Source organism: Muntiacus reevesi, chromosome 1, assembly GCF_963930625.1.
Source record: "Muntiacus reevesi chromosome 1, mMunRee1.1, whole genome shotgun sequence".
Taxonomy (NCBI): domain Eukaryota; kingdom Metazoa; phylum Chordata; class Mammalia; order Artiodactyla; family Cervidae; genus Muntiacus; species Muntiacus reevesi.
In genome coordinates, this window is record NC_089249.1 from 71,070,128 (window position 1) to 71,088,968 (window position 18,841).

At 42.5% G+C, this 18,841-nt stretch overlaps 1 protein-coding gene across 12 annotated transcripts in view; it reads right to left on the bottom strand.

Moving 5' to 3' along the window:
* Positions 1–18,841, bottom strand: part of FCGR2A (Fc gamma receptor IIa) — a 66,033-nt gene that overhangs the window by 43,345 nt on the left and 3,847 nt on the right. The window lies entirely within an intron of this gene.

An 18,841-nucleotide genomic window follows, 5' to 3' on the forward strand; every position in this document is an offset into this window, starting at 1 on the left:
TGCCACAACTAAAGATCTGCACTAAGATCTGGCACAGCCAAAATAAATAGTTTTTAAAAAGAAAGAAACATGGGGTCTCTTATTTGGGCAGGACTCAGCTCCTCTCTCCCTTTCTGCTATTAATATTATCTTCATCTTGGAGTACCTGTCTACAGGGGACAAACTCTAGCTATTCAGCCTGGAGCTCATCAATCTCCTGCCTCACTACCAACCTCCCAGAATCTTCTTGCTGGAATTCATCTTGGCTGAGTAATGCATGCACCACCAGGAAGGACCCTCAGTCAGAAAGATTGGCCAGAGAAAACCTGGAAACTAATGCCATCACCATAAAACCCAAGTCTATGAGCCACAGGGCAGAGCAGTTCTTCTGGATTCCCTTACACTGCTGCTCTCTGCCCAGGCTCCCCTTTTCAATAAAGTCTCTTGCTTCGTCAGCACATGTGTCTCTTCAGACAACTCATTTCTGAGTGTTAGGTTAGAGCTCACTCTCTGTCCTTGAAGGGGTCCCCCTTCCTGAAACTAAGAGTCGTGTCCAACTCTTGAGACCCCATGGACTGTAGCCTGCCAGGCTCCCCTGTCCAAGGGATTCTCTAGGCAAGAATACTGGAGTGAGTTGCCATTTCCTTCTCCAGGGGATTTTCCCAACCTGGGAATTGAACCCGGGTGTCCTGCATTGCAGGCAGATTCTTTACAGACTGAGCTATGTGGGAAGCCCCTTCCTGAAACAGTTTGATTAAAACAGGCATGTTTTTAGAAAATCGGCATTAAATATAACACTTTTGTAACTGAGCAAGATGCTATGGGGCCTTCTTGGTGCAGATCCCTCCCCCATATCCTCTGCTTTTATCTTCTTCCTGAAGTACCGAAATAATAATATCTGATGCACATTTCCTAGATCGTTTTATAGATGCTAAGTTCAGTTCAGTTCAGTTCAGTCACTCAGTCGTGTTCGACTCTTTGCAACCCCATGAATCGCAGCACACCAGGTCTCCCTGTCCATCATCAATTCCCGGAGTTTACTCAAACTCACGTCCATCAAGTCAGTGATGCCATCCAAACATCTCATCCTCTGTCATCCCCTTCTCCTCCTGCCCCTAATCCCTCCCAGCATCAGGGTCTTTTCCAATGAGTCAACTCTTCGCATCAGGTGGCCAAAGTATTGGACTTTCAGCTTCAGCATCAGTCCTTCCAATGAACACCCAGGACTGATCTCTTTTAGGATGCTCTGGTTGGATCTCCTTGCAGTCCAAGAGACTCTCAAGAGTCTTCTCCAACACCACAGTTCAAAACCATCAATTCTTCAGTGCTCAGCTTTCTTCACAGTCCAACTCTCACATCCATACATGACCACTGGAAAAATCATAGCCTTGCTAAAGCCACTACCAGATGGAAGAAATTAACTACTTGATCATGAGTAGTAACTTCCAGACCAGTTGGTATCTGAATAAAGTTGATGTTAACTCCTATAGCACTACCCTGTTACCTCACCATCGCCAATCAGAAAATTGTGCACAAACTGATCACATACCCTGGGACTTCACTCCCTCATCTTGCCTTTAAAAATGCTTTGCTGAAACCCACTGAGGTGTGTGGGCTTTTTGTCACTAGCAAGTTCACTAGCTGTCCTGAGCTCGCCTGCCATCCTGCAATAAACACTGCACTTTACCACAACCTGTGTCAGGAGATCGGCATTACTGTGCCTGAGCCAGCAGACCCACATTTGGTTCAGTAACATTTTTATGCTACCTAGGCTCTCTAAAAGTCAAATTAGCTCATGTTATAGCTTATACAGAATTTGTCAGCAAGAAACTAAGTTAAGATCATAGTTAGCAATTTAAACAAAATTGTTAAGAGCAAATAAATAGATGTAACTAAGATACAAGTTTATAAATGAAGTTTTCAACAGTAATTAAATTTCATGATACATCTACTTAAAAATAGTTTCTAAAATCTTTCTGGTAACTTAAAATCTTAATGTTATACTAAACTATCTTAAATCATGGATATTCATTGAATATCTAGATCATTCCAAATAAGATAAAATTCTGAAACATTAATTACCGAACATAGGCTTATCTGCTTTTGGCTTCCTTTTACAGAGAAGCTAAAGATATTTGGGTCACTTAGTAAACATGGTTTTTGGCACATTGAAAACTTTTACTATGAGGAAGAATATACTTCTAAAAATTATGAAATGTTTTTTGTATATTTGCCAATTCACAAAATTGGCTAGTGCAACAGATAGTCCACAATTACTTACTTTTTAGTTTTCACTAGGAATTAAGGGATTCTAAGGGTAAGAATTATAATTAATACATAAAATTAAGACTAACAGAAATAATAAGGGAAACATCTCTATGCAAGGTGTGGAGATGTGCTTTTCTTAAGGGAAAAAGAGAGTAATTTTGTCCTAATCTAAAATGATTGTTCCAGAATGAGAAAAAGAAGAATATAAGAAAAAACTTGAATGGAGGTAAAAAAAAGTTATAGAATATTTGTGGGAAAGGATTCTTGTGGGAAAGCAGTTTTAAGTGTGGTCAAGCTGGAAAATGTGGCTAAGATTGGGATGGATTTACTTAAAGTGTTTTTAATGTTAATATCACAAGTAAACTGGTGCAAAATTAGAATTTGGCTTTCTATTTGTAAAAAAACAAACTTTTATTGCACTATTGATAAGAAATTAGGAAAGTCTTCTTTTTTTATATGCTTTGGGTAATCTACTTGGAGAGCAAAGCTTTTGAGTCTTACCAAAACAGTTTCCTGGGTTTCATATTGTCTTTATCAGATCTTTAACTACTTAAGAAAACTCAGTCTTCTCAATATTAAAAAAGCAAAGATTTGTTCACAACTATAACCTTCCTCATTGGCCTTTAAAAATCTCTTAGTGTCACTCTATTTAAACAGATAAATATTACTTCATAATGATCTGTGACTCTATGTAGTCAAATGTTCGAGCATTTTTGCCGTCTTCAAGTTCCCAAATTCTAAGTAGATTCTTATTAACCTCGAATTAACTTTGAGATTTCCCGAAAATCCCTGGAATGCTCAAGGCATTTGTCTCTCAGCTTGTAAAGGAGAGATGTTAAACTATGTTTATTTGTTACATTAAATGATATGCAAAACACTGTTAAATAAAAATTGTTGGTAAACCTTTTTAAGGTAAATGTGTATGAGTATTTGTTACTAATATAGGTATTCCAGAAATTGTTTTATGGTGCTAGAAATTTTTCAGTACTCTGATTTCCAATCATCCTAAATTACTTTATGTCATAGAATTAACCAGAGAAGGCGATGGCAACCCACTCCAGTATTCTTGCCTGGAGAATCCCAGGGATGGGAGCCTGGTGGACTGCCACCTATGAGGTCCCATAGTGTCAGACATGACTGACGTGACTTAGCAGCAGCAGCATAGAATTAACTATATTTCCTTATGAAATGAACTCTCATCAGATTTGTTTCCATGGGCATTAAAGTCTTCTGTCATTGACAGACAGTTATTATTTTACTTTGATGCTTTTGCAAAATGAGATTCATGGAAAGGCCCTATGAAGAAATTTTGATCACTCACACTGCTGCCTGGAGAAGGAAATGGCAACCCACTCCAGTATGCTTGCCTGGAGAATCCTGTGGACAGGTGAGCCTGGTGGGCTGCTGTCCATAGGGTCACATAGAGTCAGACATGACTGAAGCGATGATTTAGCATGCATGCATGCATTGGAGAAGGAAATGGCAACCCACCCCAGTGTTCTTCCCTGGAAAATCACAGGGATGGAGAAGCCTGGTGGGCTGCCGTCTATGGGGTCGCACAGAGTCGGACACGACTGAAGTGACTTAGCAGCAGCAGCACACTGCTGCCAAATCACCGGTGGCAAACATACCATGCAGGGCCTTGTGGGGCTCCTGGGCACTAGGCCTTCGTGTCCCCGTTTCTCTGGTTACAGTAAATAGCCTTCATTCCAGGACCTTCCCTGAGTTCCAGTGGGCATATTCAAGCCACTGTTAGTTAGAGAAAGGAGGGGATGCGAGACCAGGGAAAAACAGTCGAGTAGCCTTGGGGCAAGGTCCTATTTACCATCAATGGATACACACAATATCTTTGAGCTACTTTGCAGATATTGAAATCCCATGTGGGAGAAGTTAGTGATTAAAGATGGTATGCTGCCCACAAGCATGTAGACCTCAGACCATGAAGGTTGATGATATTAACTCCTACTTACATCACCACCAACCCATCAGGAAAATGTGCATGAGCTAATCATGCTCTTTGAACAATTACCATAAAACTTCTTACTATCTTCCCCAGGTTGGGACACATGGTTTTGAAGGCATTAGCCTGCTGTGGCCTCCTTGGTTGGCCTGGCAAAACAAAAAAGCTAGTCTTTCCTGCTCCACCCCAAACTGTCTCCAAGACTTGATTCGGCACTGGTGTACAGAGAAGCTGAGCTTTGGACATCAAAACCTTGCATGTACCTTTCACAACTGAAAAAGGCTCCACCTGACATCTGGTTCTGTACAAATGGTGGAGAACTCGCAATCAAGCTTACTAGAATGAGAGGCTATTGCCATCATGAAGTAGACTGCTTGCACCCTGGACACTGTAACCAGCAAGAATCCTGGTCCCTTTGACTCTCATCATGAAACACCTTCTCCCCTTTGTACCTGCTTCACCATTCTTCTTTCCTTCTTGTCACTTATAAAGATAAAGCTATCATATGTATTTCTGGGGCTCTTGCGAAAGGGGAGACTTATCTGATTATTGAATTTTCCACCAAAGCAACAATTACTATGATACCAGTAACCCTGTAGTTCTGCCTGTTACAAACTTCTCCCTGATTTGCAATGCCTCAGTTTCTTTGGACCAAATGAAGCCCCCCTCTCTATGTTATTAGACTCCTAGCCCTGACTCTGCAAGTCAATTTCTCTGCTTTCAGTTGACAACTCTACAAAGAGAAATCAGAACAATACTCTCTGTGCAATCTACAGACCCTTAACTCTTTAGTCATATATCATCTGACCTCTCTGCACTCCTGTTCCAGCATTCCCCACCATGGGAGTATTTCCTTTTGTAGGCCCTCTGTGCTTTTCCCAGGTTTATCTTTGTCTATGGATGATAGTGCCCATCACACATGGGAAACTTGATGTTTAAATAATTGGGAAATGGTGGGAAACTGTGGTCTGAGCTAACTATGTCTCTGACTGTCCACAGTCAAACCAAGGCTTCCCACCTGGCTGCACCTATCTATCTACATTACAGATCAAATGGGAATTACCAGGAGGCATCCACAATTCAAAATTTTCTTCCTTTGGATTCCTTAAAAAACTGGAAACAGAACTGCCATACGACCCAACAATCCCACTGCTGGACATACACACTGAGGAAACCAGAATTAACATTGCAGCACTGTTTATAATAGCCAGGACATGGAACCTAGATGTCCATCAGCAGATAATGGATAAGAAAGCTGTGGTACATATACACAATGGAATATTACTCAGCCATTAAAAAGAATACATTTGAATCAGTTCTAATGAGGTGGATGAAACTGGAGCCTATTATACAGAGTGAAGTAAGTCAGAAAGAAAAACACCAATACAGTATATTAACGCATATGTATGGGATTTAGAAAGATGGTAACGATGACCCTATATGTGAGACAGCAAAAGAGACACAGATGTAAGAACAGACATTTGGACTCTGTGGGAGAAGGCGGGGGTGGGATGATTTGAGAGAATAGCATTGAAACATGCATATTACCATATGTGAAAATGATCTCCAGTCCAGGTTCGATGCATGAGACAGGGTGCTCAGGGCTGGTGCACTGGGATGACCCTGAGGGATGGGATGGGGAAGGAGGTGGGAGGGGGTTCAGGATGGGGAACGTATGTACACCCATGGCTGATTCATGTCAATGTATGGCAAAAACCACTACAATATTATAAAGTAATTAGCCTCCAACTAAAATAAATTAATTAATTAAAAAAATTTTTTTTCCTTTGGCAGATCCCTATTTCCTAGGCTAGGAGTCAGTGTAAATGAGGCTGTGATTAGGAACCTACCCTTAACTCTTGAAGATATCATAGAAATCTACTGTTAAACAATAGCTGCCCAACCAAAATCCCTAGATTCTCTGGCCAGTGTTGTTCTTGAAATACGAGAGCCCTTGATATCTTTTAGAGGAGCAAGAAGTGTCTGTGCCATTGCTAACACCACTTGCTATACTTGGATTAACACTTCTGGGGAAGTTAAAACTCAGTTACCTGAGATAACTGAAAAAGTCACTTTGCTTAGTAAAGTGTCTCCTTTGATGCAGCCTTTCTTTGATCTATTTGATCTAAGTGGTTTTGGGCCAGGGGACTGTAGTGTTTGAGCACTCTGCAAATGTTGGGAATTATTCAGCTTATAATCTTTTTGATAGTCTCCCTGGTGCTCATGCATTTTCTCTTAAAGGCATGTGTGCAACTGCAGGAGACCAGAAAAATGATCTACCTTCACCTAGAATGCCAAAGATAGGATGAAGAAAATTGCCAGTTGTGGGACTGAGACCTCAATATTCTAACCTATAGATCCAGTCAGAGAGCCAACATGATTCTATGGCAGCTCAGAGTTGTGCCAATACTTTAATTTTGATCAATACTCTCAATACAACTGAAAGTATGATCAAAGGGGAGTGGAATCAGTAAAATTAATTTACATATCATGATCCTTAATATGGAGACTGCTCTCCATATTGTAGACCCAGCCCAAGCACTACACATGTAAATCTAAGTCAGCCTGCACTGACAGAAAACACCTGTGCAGGTAACCTAACAAACACCAATCACAATTCTCCAACTCAGCTTTAGCTAGCATATCTTATCCAAAGATTAGGACCTACTGGGATGTCTGATTTCAGTTTGGGAGAAAAGGTTCTTATAAGGAAAATTTGGGGTGAGAGATGCATGGTGTATGACTTTCTTCTGATCAGTGGATGGTGAGGTAATAGGATAGTCCAGGAATCCGGTGCTCAGCATGAAGTCACCATCCTCCACCTGGAGCAGGGTGTGGGGTGACGCGGGGCTGAGTTTTGAAACCAGGCAGGACCCTGTGGGGCTCATGGGCACAGAAGCTTTTCAGTGCCCTCTGTCCCTTGTTTGCAGGGAATAGGCTCCACATTCATTACCTTCCCTGTGTCCCAAAAGGCAGATTCCAACAGTTGCTCATCAGGGAAGGGAGGGGATACAGAGACAAGTCAAGAGAGGAGCAGCCAAGAAACAACAGTCTGCGAGCAGGGTCCTGGTTCTGCCTCAAGGGATGCACATAGCTTTCTAAGCTCTTCTACAAAACTAAAACCTCTAACACATGGAATATGAACTACTAATGAAGCAAAACTCATTCCAGAGAGGTTAGGGTTTGATAACCTTGAGAACCGGAGCCACTTCAGGCCAGACTAAAGGACTGCAGGCCCAGTATACACCCTAATTTTATCAACAACCCTGCTCTTGAACCATTCCTGTAAAACTCAACAGATCTTCCTGGATTGGAACACAGTTTTTCAGGGCACAAGCCTATTGTGTTCCCCTTTGCCCAGTAAAGCGGCAGTTATTCTTTTCTACTTCACCCAAAATTCTCTTTGAGATTTGATTCAGCACTGGTGCACAGAGGCCAATTGTTCAGCATCGGTTTCTGCAGAACTTAAAGATATGTGTCATATTGCTATGCACATCCCTTGAGGAGGACTAGGACTCTCTGTTCTATCTCTACATTGTTTCTTGACAGCTTTTCCTCTGCTTCTGCACTCCCTCAGGTCCCTGATTAGAAACTGCTTGCATCTGCCCTTTGGAACCAGAGAAGTTCTAGGTGGCTGAAGCCTTTTCCCCACAAATAAAACACAAGGAACATGGAAAAGTTTATTTACCCAGGAGTGTGGCAGGAGATAGTGGATCCGGGGCTGAGAAACTGGAGTCTTCTCAGTACCTATGGATACTCTAAGATGAAGATAATAGCAGGAGGATAATAAAGGAAGCTGAGCCCTGCTCAGATGAGAAGACAGAGGCCACATTTTCCTCATTCTCAAAGTCAAGGAGACCGTCTGGACTGCACATGTGCAGAAAGCCTCCCTGAGGGTCGGAAATGGAGGGGACACCACCCTACGGTAGGTGATGTCAACCTACCCATAGGTCTCTTCAGCAGAATTCATCTTGGCTAAGAGATGTGTCTACACACACGGGAGGACCCTGAGATAAACCAAACAGGGACTCAGGCAAAGCAAGGTGATTGGTCAAAGGACACTGAGAAGATTTGCCCAACATAAGTGGTTCAAACTACCACAGGTACTTGATGCACGCTCTTTGAGTCTGCCCTTGTGTAGACTCACACGTACCATTTTTCCTCCTAATAAACATTTTACTTGTTACACTATTTTCCATATCTTTGTGGGAGTTCATTTCTACAAAACCCTCAGGCCAGAGGCCTTGTCACAGGTCACTGTCCCTTGTAGTCTAGTGGCCAAGGTTCAGGGCTATCACTGCCACAACCTGACTTCAGGCTCCCAGGGAACTGAAATCCCGCTTCAAGTTACTGCAGGCTGAGGCCACCAGATATTGGGAGGGCCCAGCAGAGTCTGACTTGATTCCATTGCCTTTAGCTTAAAATAATTCTCACACAAAAACGACATTTTGCGGGAGACTCTTTCCGAAGCCCTACACCCTCATTTGCATAAAAAGAAACTGTTAAAAGATAAACCAGGGCATATTTTAAAAAATCTTACGAGTTCATTTAAGCAATAATCAGTTCCAACTGGGCAGCACCACATTGGAAGTGGTCATGGTCCATACACAGGTTGGAAAAGAATTTCCAGACATAGGCAGAATGAGAGGAGAATAAAGCTTGAGTTACAGACACTGTTAAAACAGCAAGACAGCTCAAGGGAGAGCTGAACCCTTTCTCAGGCTAGTAGCCAATTTTTACAGCCTCAGAATAGAGAAAATTCCTACTGGAATGGTGGCCATAGATGATTGGTTAGGATGCTATAGGGTGGGTAAGAGAGTGAATATTTTACCTAATATGGGTCAGGGAACTGGCTGGTTTAGATTCAGAGGCTAATGACCATAGTTGCTATAGGGCTTGGTCAGTCCCAGAGACTTTTAACCTGTGACCTTGGTACAGGGCTCCACCCGTGACTTTGGTATAGGGTTCCACATTACCCCCTCTTTCTACTTGTGGGCTTTGGCCCCTTAACAGCCTGCTCATGACTGTAACTGTCTACCTATGGAATAGACCATGGGGACTCAGTCTGGGGGCCCAGATTCACTGGGGAAAGGGGTGATGACCTCTCTGACTTCTTCAAGCTGGACTGGGGTGTCATAGGGTCCTGGGTCCCAATGCCCACTTTCTGTCAGGGTTCAATTATGGAGGGAGATGAAAGTCCATGAAATGATAAGGCAGTTTGTTCCAGCATTGTCTGGGTGTTGGCAGTGATATTCCTGTCTTACTACCACTTGGTGATTTATTTGTTGTATTCTAAAAGAAAGAAACTTAATAAGAAGGTTAAAGATATATGGCCCAAAGATTAATAGAAGTAGAAAAGCTGCCAGGATATAGAAGAGGGGCTAGCCAGGAGAACCAGGACCAGAAATCAATCTGTGAGGTTAGTGTTTTCCTAGGTATGAGAAGATGCAAGAATTTGGGCTCATAAAATTCTTTACCTGAAAACGTCTGACTGTCTGAAGGCCTGTTCTTCCAGTTTTTCCCTTTGCCTTATTTCTGATCACCACCCTGAACTCCTTTCAGCTGACCCTGAAAGTCAGCAACTTGCAGGGGTCGTGATTTAATCTTTGTAAAGGCAGATGGTAAGTGCAATTTCCAGTTGGCAGAACCCCTTTGGGTCACAAATTTGACCCTGGTTTGGGGGCATTTCATGGTCATTGTGTCCCATGGTGCTAGGAATGATCATCCCCAGTTCTGTCAAAGCTTTTGTTGATAGACCTCTCAATGTGCTGTTATTGGACCAGGCCTTGCAAGTAGCAAAGTCTCTGGACCACACGTGTTACTAGCCTCTTGGTCCAGGAAAATATTCCCCCTTATTGCTTCTTCCCATGTCTGATCTCATATGAAAGTATATATCAGCATTTTATCAGACATTCAGTCACACATTTGGTAATATAAAAAACAATCTTCTGAAACAGGCGACATAGAAGATAATATAGCTAGCTGTTATTAGTAATGTCAAAAGTAAGAAGTTAAGTCAAGAACTTCCACCAAGTATAATCCATTACATCCCCAGGTCATCTGACAGCTTGTTACATGACTGTAGCCTGGTATTAATTTGCTGGTTGTAGATCATAGATCATCTGGTCTTCATCCAAAGACCGATTATTGAGGTATGCTTTAGAAACAAATTTAGAGTGTCTCTTTTAATAGCTTAAATAAAACTTTTAGCAATATAACATAACAATTATCTTGGAAATGAGTCATAGTAAACACAGACCTTAATTAACAAAACTAGAATTTAATGTTCAGTGAAACATAATTTCTTTTTCATTGTGAGGGCATTAACACTACAGCCAGGAAAGGGTTTAACCCATCAAATAAAAATGAGGTTTTTCAGGGAGCTGGGAAAAGCCAGGTGGCCTTCTTGGATTTCCAAAGCCCTGACTGTTTGATTTACAGCTATTATTTACCCATTTTAAATTCCCTGATTTAGGAGTAGACTATAGTAAAGTTTTAAAGGACATCAGGATAGCAAAAGTCTGACAGTGAGGGGTTAATTTTTTGTAGAAGCAGAATGAGTTTATCTACATGTACCATAATCTTCATAGATAACTGTGAAATAATATTTATTTACTTTACCAAAGTAACAAAATGTTTTAGAAACAAATAGAAATTATTTAAAGGCAAAAAAAATTCACATAGTCTGTTATCAAAAGCCACATTCCAAGTAAACTTTGTTCTCTTAACAGAGACAGAAAACCAAATTCTAGTCTGATACCAGTTTACTATTAATCTAATCTTAGAAAGTCCTTTCCATAAATCTTGAAGAGGTTATATATAACCTCTCCCCCTCCCCCCACAAAGGCATCAGAGTGAAACCATAGTTTTCTATGATGACAAGAAGGCACATTCAAAATCTGACTACAATGCACCTGAAAAAAAGTAACCTGGGGACGTCCTTGGTGGTAAAGGATTAAGACTTCAATTTCCAATGTAGGGGGTGCAGGTTCAATCTCTGCTCAGGGAGTTAAGATTCCACATGCCTCCTGGCCCAGAAACGGAGATATAAGACAGAAGAAATATTGTAACAAATTCAACAAACACTTTAAAATGGTCCCCATTAAAAAAAAATTTTTTTTTTAAGTAACTTGGTTACTGCTGTGACACACAACACTTAGAAAATAACTAGAATTAGGACTGATATTTTACCAGGACATATCAAATCATTATGAAAAATTAGGTTAACAAACAAGCATTAATACCAGATATTAATTTAATACTCAATATTTCCCAGTTTGCACAAACCTGAAATTCATTTAGCTTAATTTCTCTTGTATTTAGAATTGCTTTATTTGTAAGCACTTACTTTTCTTTAGGCCAGTTAAAATAGAGCACATTTACAAATTAAATTCAGCAATATTACCCAAAGACAAAGACACACAAGGAGAATACAATAAAAACAGAGAGAGATCTCATAGTTTTCCACTTGAGATGTACTGTCTGTTTACCCTCCCCCACTTTTTTGGCTTGAGGTTCTAATTTGCCCAATGCTGAGGTCCCAGGCCTTCTCATACTCCTTGGAAGGAAAGTTATGACCAACCTAGATAGCATATTAAAAAGCAGAGACATCACTTTGCCAGAAAAGGTCTGTCTGGTCAAGGCTATGGTTTTTCCAGTGGTCATGTATGGATGTGAGAGTTGGACTGAGAAGAAAGCCGAACGCCGAAAAATTGATGCTTTTCAACTGTGGTGTTGGAGAAGACTCTTGAGAGTCCCTTGGACTGCAAGGAGATCCAACCAGTTCATCCTAAAGGAGATCAGTCCTGGATGTTCATTGGAAGGACTGATGCTGAAGCTGAAACTCCAGTACTTTGGCCACCTGATGCGAAGAGTTGACTCATTGGAAAAGACCCCGATGCTGGGAGGGATTGGGGGCAGGAGGAGAAGGGGATGACAGAGGACGAGATGTTTGGATGGCATCACTGACTCGATGGGCATGAGTTTGAGTAAACTCCAGAAGTTTGTGATGGACAGGGAGGCCTGGCATGCTGCGATTCATGGGGTCGCAAAGAGTCAGACACGACTGAGCAACTGAGCTGAACTGAACTGAAGTCTCAGGCAAAGGACATGATAAGTTAATTTCAAGCTTTCTCCTAGGCATATTTTTGTTTAACAAGCTAACTTTTCGTAGTTGCATATGTAAGAACCAGTTTTGTAATTTCAAAAAAGTTTCATTTTAACCAGTTTTCTCCAGATTCTAATATCATGGCCATACGGTCTTTTTCTTTCTGTGTTCATGGACTCAGAGCTAACATTTAGATAGTACTCAAAACGGCTCTGATAAGAGGGGCAGACTGACTGATAAGATGTTGTCCCAGTAGAGACTGTCCCTCTGGGGAGGTGAAGTCTTCTTTTGATCAGAAGAATCTGGAGGGGTTGGGGAAGTTTGGCCCCTCCCCACCCTGAGAGATAGGGGTAGTTAGAAGGGGCTTCTTTAGAATGTTAAGAGAGTTTTTTGATCCCTCAGGCATTTGATTATCTGAGAAAGTCCAAGACCAAAGGGAACCTCAGAATCCTTTCCTTGTCTCTGACAATAGAGATCAAATGTGGATACGAATGGAAGAGGGCACGGCAACCTATTCTAGGATTCTTGCCTGGGGAATCCCATGGACAGAGAAGCCTGGCAGGCTACAGTTCATAGGGTTGCAAAGAGTTGGACATGACTGAAGTGACTTAGCACATGTGCACATGGACAGGAAAGGTCAAGCAGGGGTCACCTAGGAAATCTGATGGAGGAGACAGAGAGGGATGGGGGATAAAGCAACAACAGAAAGACACATGTAGTGTGAGCCCCTCAAATCTGAATTCTGACTAAGGGCCACAAAGGACTGAACATCAGGAACCTCCGAGTCCTTTCCTGCTTGTGGCAAATGCGATTGAGTGGAAGGATTGTGCTACAATCTGGTGTGCCATTCAGAGGGCTTTTTTTTTTTTTTTTTTTTTTTTGGGTCCTCCAATTTATATTGGGGCCAGACTTTTTTGAGATTTTCAAGATCAAATTTTTTCAGTTCCAAGTTGTTAATTGCCAACTTGTCAGTTGCCAAGGGGTATGTCTGAGAGAGGCTCCTGGGATATACCGGAACCCATTCTTAGCCTACATGCCATAGACTGCAAGTACTTAGTCACCACTACAGAAAGGCACACCTTTGTCCCAGTGATCTCTCCACACGACCAATGGCACAAAACAGCCAATCGTCCTAACAGTTGCATCTGACAGTGAGAGGTGACTCTTGAGAACCTAGCAGCTAAAGAACCGTGTGACCCAGGCCGGGAAAGAAAAGAGATTCCTAGGAGCAGCTGGGTAATTCACCATCTGGCAATTCCCTGAAATGTGGAAGGCACTCTTGGGATGGCTCACAGGCAACCCCTAGGCTCCTTAAATCAACCCAGATGGAAAGAAAAAGAAGTGAACATGATAGGGAAGACAGGCTGACGATTCCACCTTACAATCCTGTTGGGGAGGCAGTGGCCAGGGGACGATGGGCTCTGCTTTGCTTGAAGTAATATGTGCCTGACATGGAGCACGCAAGTTGTCTTTTTGAGGGTGAATGCCCTTGTGGTCTGGTCCATCCCATAACTCCCTTATCCTTCAAGGGAACTTTCAAGTGGCAGACACCCTAATGTGTCTGACCCATGCCTGCACAATATTGATTGCCCTAGTCATCATTTGGAAAGAAGTCAAAAAGCGAGACCCTCACCCATTTGGGGCACAGTCAGCAGTGGGGCCTTGGCAACAGACCAGAGAGTGACCCTGGCCAGAGTTCCTCAGTTGCTGCCACAGGCTCTTGCCTGCTCACAGAGGGCTTCTCTGAGAAAGAACAGGTGAGGGAAGAGACTCCAAATCCCCATATAGGCCACCAAAATAGTGTGGTCTGTGCATGGGTTGGAAAAGAATTTCCAGACATAAGGCAGAATGAGAGGAGAAATAAAGTTTATTACAGTGGGAGACACTGTTAGAACTGCAAGGGAAATCTGAACCTTTTGCAGGCTAGTAGCCAATTTTTATAGCCTTAAGACAGAGAAAATTACTATCGGAATGGTGGCATTAGGTAACTAGTTAGGGTGCTATGGGCTTCCCCAGTGGATTAGTAGTAAAAAAAATCTGCCTGCAATGCAGACCTAGGTTTGACCTCTGGGTCAGGAAGATCCCCTGAAGGAGGGAACAGCAACTGACTCCAGTATTCTCCATTCTGGAGAATCCTGTGAACAGAGGAGCCTTTCAGGCTGCAGTCCACAGGGTTGCAAAGACTCAGACACAGCTGAAGTGACTGAGCATGCATGCATGCAGGATGCTGTAGGATGGGTAACGGCGGGGGGTGGGGGGGGGTATTTTACCTAATACAGAGTCATGAAACTGACTGGTTTAGATCCGAAGGCTCATGGCAACAGTTCCTATGGGGCTTGGTCAATTCCAGAGATTTTTGTCCTGTGACCTTGGTTCAGGGCTCCACACCTATGACTTTGGTATAGGGCTCCACAGAAGTGATTGAGTGGTCCACAAACAGGAACTTGGAGAAAGACTATTTTAGAGAAAAGATGGAAGCAAAGCAAAGAAATTATTTGATTGACTATAGCTTAAGTATTATTTTAGAAAAGCCTAGTGATAGCTTATGGTGAACAAGGTCAGATTTACGATCTCCAAAGGAGAGAATTTAGCTTCGGGACCAAAGATGCAGCTTCGGTTACTCAGAGCTTCATTCAGCAAAAGATTTATAACGGTGAAAAGGGGATAGAGAAAGCTTCTGACATAGGCATCAGAAGGGGGCAGACAGTGCCCTTGCCCTTTTTAAATTGGTTACTAACAATAGATCAAAAGGATGTCTCACGTTTGTAAAGGTCTTAACAGACCCACTCCCACAACATACATCTTAAGATAACAGGATTAGTCAGAAGGTTTCTGTTAAGAAGGAGAAACATATCCTCAAGCAAAATACATTGTTGTTACATAACCATTAGTACAGAGCTTAAGGGAAAACATACCTTGAGCAAGATGTTTTGTTGTGTAATCACTAGCTCTGGGCTTAAACAAAGTTAGTTCAAGGCAAAATAGATTGTTGTCATAACAACTCAGAGCTTAAGAAAAAAACATCTTATGTGACTAAGATGAAGGAATGTAGAAAAAAAAAGTCTGTCCCTTCCTCCTCCCTGAGGGCCTACCTTATCAACCTTTCCTTATCGACCTACCCAAGAATTAGCTCTCTGACCTCAGTGTCTCTTTGTTTCTGGTTGAAAAGGGAAGCAGAACATACCACCCCAAAATATGCGTCACTGTCACAAGGATTGTCTTGAGCTGCTTACTTTTTAGAAATATAAAAATAAACTAGAAAAGCTCTGAAAACTAAGCAGAACTTTCTCTGAGTAAGGGAAACTTACATTTAGAAGGGAAATCCCCAATGGCACAGATATATCACATGTATACCAGGAAGAGAAGAATCACCCTAAATCATAAGAAATTATCTCTGGGGAAGGCACAGACTAAAACCTGCATAACAATCTTACTCTTTAATGCACTTTTCCTAACAACTTGCCATAACTCACTCCCCCACTTCCAAAATCTTTCTTCTGTCTTTAGCAGAATATAGTATTTAAGGTAATGACTTGAGCCATTTCCGGGAGCCATGCAGCTTTCCTGGGAGTCTCTCATATATACAGGAGGTGTGCTGTTGTTGTTGCTGTCCAGTCGCCCAGTCGAGTCTGACGGTTTGAGACCCCGTGCACTACAGCACATCAAGCCTTCCTGTCCCTCACCATCTCCCTGAGTTTGAGAAGCCCATGAACTGCAACTAGAATTACCCCAACTAGAGAAAGCCCACATACAGCAATGAAGATCCAGCACAACCAAAAATAAATTCTAAAAAAAAAAAAAAAATGATGGGGGAAAACAAACAACTTTAATAATACACATAACCTCCTATATAAAGTTAATGTTGGCTGCACTGGGTCTTCACCACTGTGTGTGGGCTTTCCCTAGTTGTGGTTAGCAGGGGCTACTCTCTAGTTGCAGTGCACCTGCTTCTCATTGGCAAGGCTCCTCCTGTAGCAGAGCAGAAGCTCCAGAGTGCACAGCCTTCAGTAATGTCAATGCATGGGCTCAGTAGTTGTGGCATACAAGCTTAGTTGACCCAAAACATGTAGCATCTTCCTGCACCAGGGATTGAACCTGTGTCCCCTGCATTGGCAGGCGTGTTCTTGACAAAACGACCACCAGAGAAGTCCTCCATTAATGCTTTACTATTGGGCAGATTGAGGAGGGTCATCTCAGCCAAGACCCTAGAAGAATAGAGGGAAAACTATTTTTCCTTCTGTATAAAACAAAAACATATCTCTCTTTCCCATCACAGCTGAGAAAAGACTAAAGAAAGAACAAATGACAAGATGTTTCTAAAAGAAAACTGAAATGAACAAGACCCTGTGGGGCCCCCTGGGGTGCAGATATTTTTCTGTTTCCCTTTCTTGTTTTCAGAAAAAAAGGCGTCAGCCTCCTACACTTTCACTGATTTCCAAAGAGCAAATTGAAACACTTCCTAATCAGGGAAGTGAGGGAATGCAGAAACAAAGGAGAAGCAGTCAAGAAGTCAAATCAAGGCATCTACTGAGCAAGGTCCTGCTTCCTCCTGAAGGATTATACATAACAATACCTTTCAGTTCTGTAGAAACTAAGTTCCTCACTCAGGTAAAGGATGGTAACTTCAGATTGAACCCTTGATTTCTGGAATACCACCCTGTTTCCTCACCATCACGCAATTAGAAGTCACACCCTGCAGCCCTCACTCTAAATTTTGCCCATAAAAATTCTCCCCCAAAACTATTAGAGAGTTCCTCTTTTTCTGAGCACAAGCCACTCAATCTCCTTGCTTGGCCCTGCAATAAAATTTTCTCTGCTCCAAACTCTGATGTTTCCATTTGTTTGGCCTTACTGTTAGGCACACAGAGTTGAGTTTGGTGAGCCAGTCGGGAGTCTGTGTCGATGGCAGGCTGACTCCAGCCAGGAGCAGCCTCTTGAGCCTCTAGCAGCTGCTGGAGCTCATCTTGCTCTGGGGAAGATATAGGGACTCTTCCTGACAGGACCCAGCCACCCCATCATGAGGCTTTTTGGAGCCAAGAAACGTCCTGAGCTACAATCCACATTCTGCATCACTTGGGGGTGATTTGTTCCAGTTTGTGCAGGCTGAAATTTTCTCTCTCTGTTCTATCCAGGGTCTTTACCTTGCAGGAACTTAGTCACTCTGGGCTCATTGTGAGCCAATCTGGGCTTCAGGCAGGAGGCATATTCTCCCACCACCCGCCCACCCCCAGGTAAAGCATTCTCAGTTGACAGAAACTCCAAGGCAAGAATAGCAGAGCAATTAAGGCAAGGAGACTGAGCCCTGCTCAGACCACATGTTTCTCATTCCCAAAGTCAGGAGACCTCCTTGACCACACAAGTGCAGAGAGTTTCCTTGGAGGTCAAAGGGGAGTGATGCTAATTAAAGCCAGGCTACTCAGATGCCTCTTTGGTAAACTCCATCTTGGCCAAGAAATGCTTATACACATATGGGAGAAACTTGAAATATACCAAATACGGACTGTGAACCAGGCATATCAAAATGACTGGCCAAAAGAAACATGGAAGAAATACCCCATAAAAATAATTCAAACTACCATAAGGATGCTACTCAGCCACTCTCTCCCTGAGCCAGCCTGTGTGTCTATCCACATGTACTGTATACTCTTTTTCCTCCTAACAAATACTTTACTTGCTTCACTAATTTCCATCTTTGTGGAAATTCTTTTCTGCAAAGCCAAAGGGCCAGGGCCCTTGTCAGTGACCACTGGTCTAGTGCCTAGGATCTGTTACTTTCACTGCTATGACTCAGCTCAGTCTTTGGCTGGGAGCCCAAGCCTTGCTCCAAGACATTGCAGGCTGAGGACATCCAAGAGCAGGCTCATTGCAAGCCACTCTGGATCTTTCTTTCAAGAGCTGGGCCAATCTGTTTGGAGACTTCCATCTGGGAGTGGGAGTAAAACTTTGGACTATACCCCTTCTGATCTTCTGTCTGTGTGACCATACCTTATTAGTTGTTGTGGTGTTTTTGTGTGTATTGTATTGGGAAGAGCCTCCCTGGATTGTGCAGGTTGGGAAAATTCTACCTGCACCATCTGGGCTCACTTCCCTTTCACGGACTGAACCATTCAGGACTGATTATGAGACACTCTAGATTCATTCTCTTTCAGGAGACAAGTCAATTTGGAAGTCTCCATCTGGCACTGGAAGTGGAATTTCGGGACTACAACTTGTCTGATCTTTTGTTGGTGGAAACATATTTGTTGTTGTTAAGTAGGTCTATGTGTATCAGTACTAGGATTGGCTGGTTGAGATATCCATCGCCTTTGAGCCGCAACAAGGGTGTTTTCCTTTATTGCATTGGCTTTGAATATAGTTAAACATTGCTTGGAAATTTCCCTTTTGAGGCCTAGGGAACTGCAACCCTGAGAGACTGTTCTACATTGCATTGGTTTGCTATTTGACCATGAATGAATAAGTATGGGTGACCAGAGCGCTGTCATCTTATAGTTCCCACAGGGTATTTATGCTCCCAAGAATGAAATCAA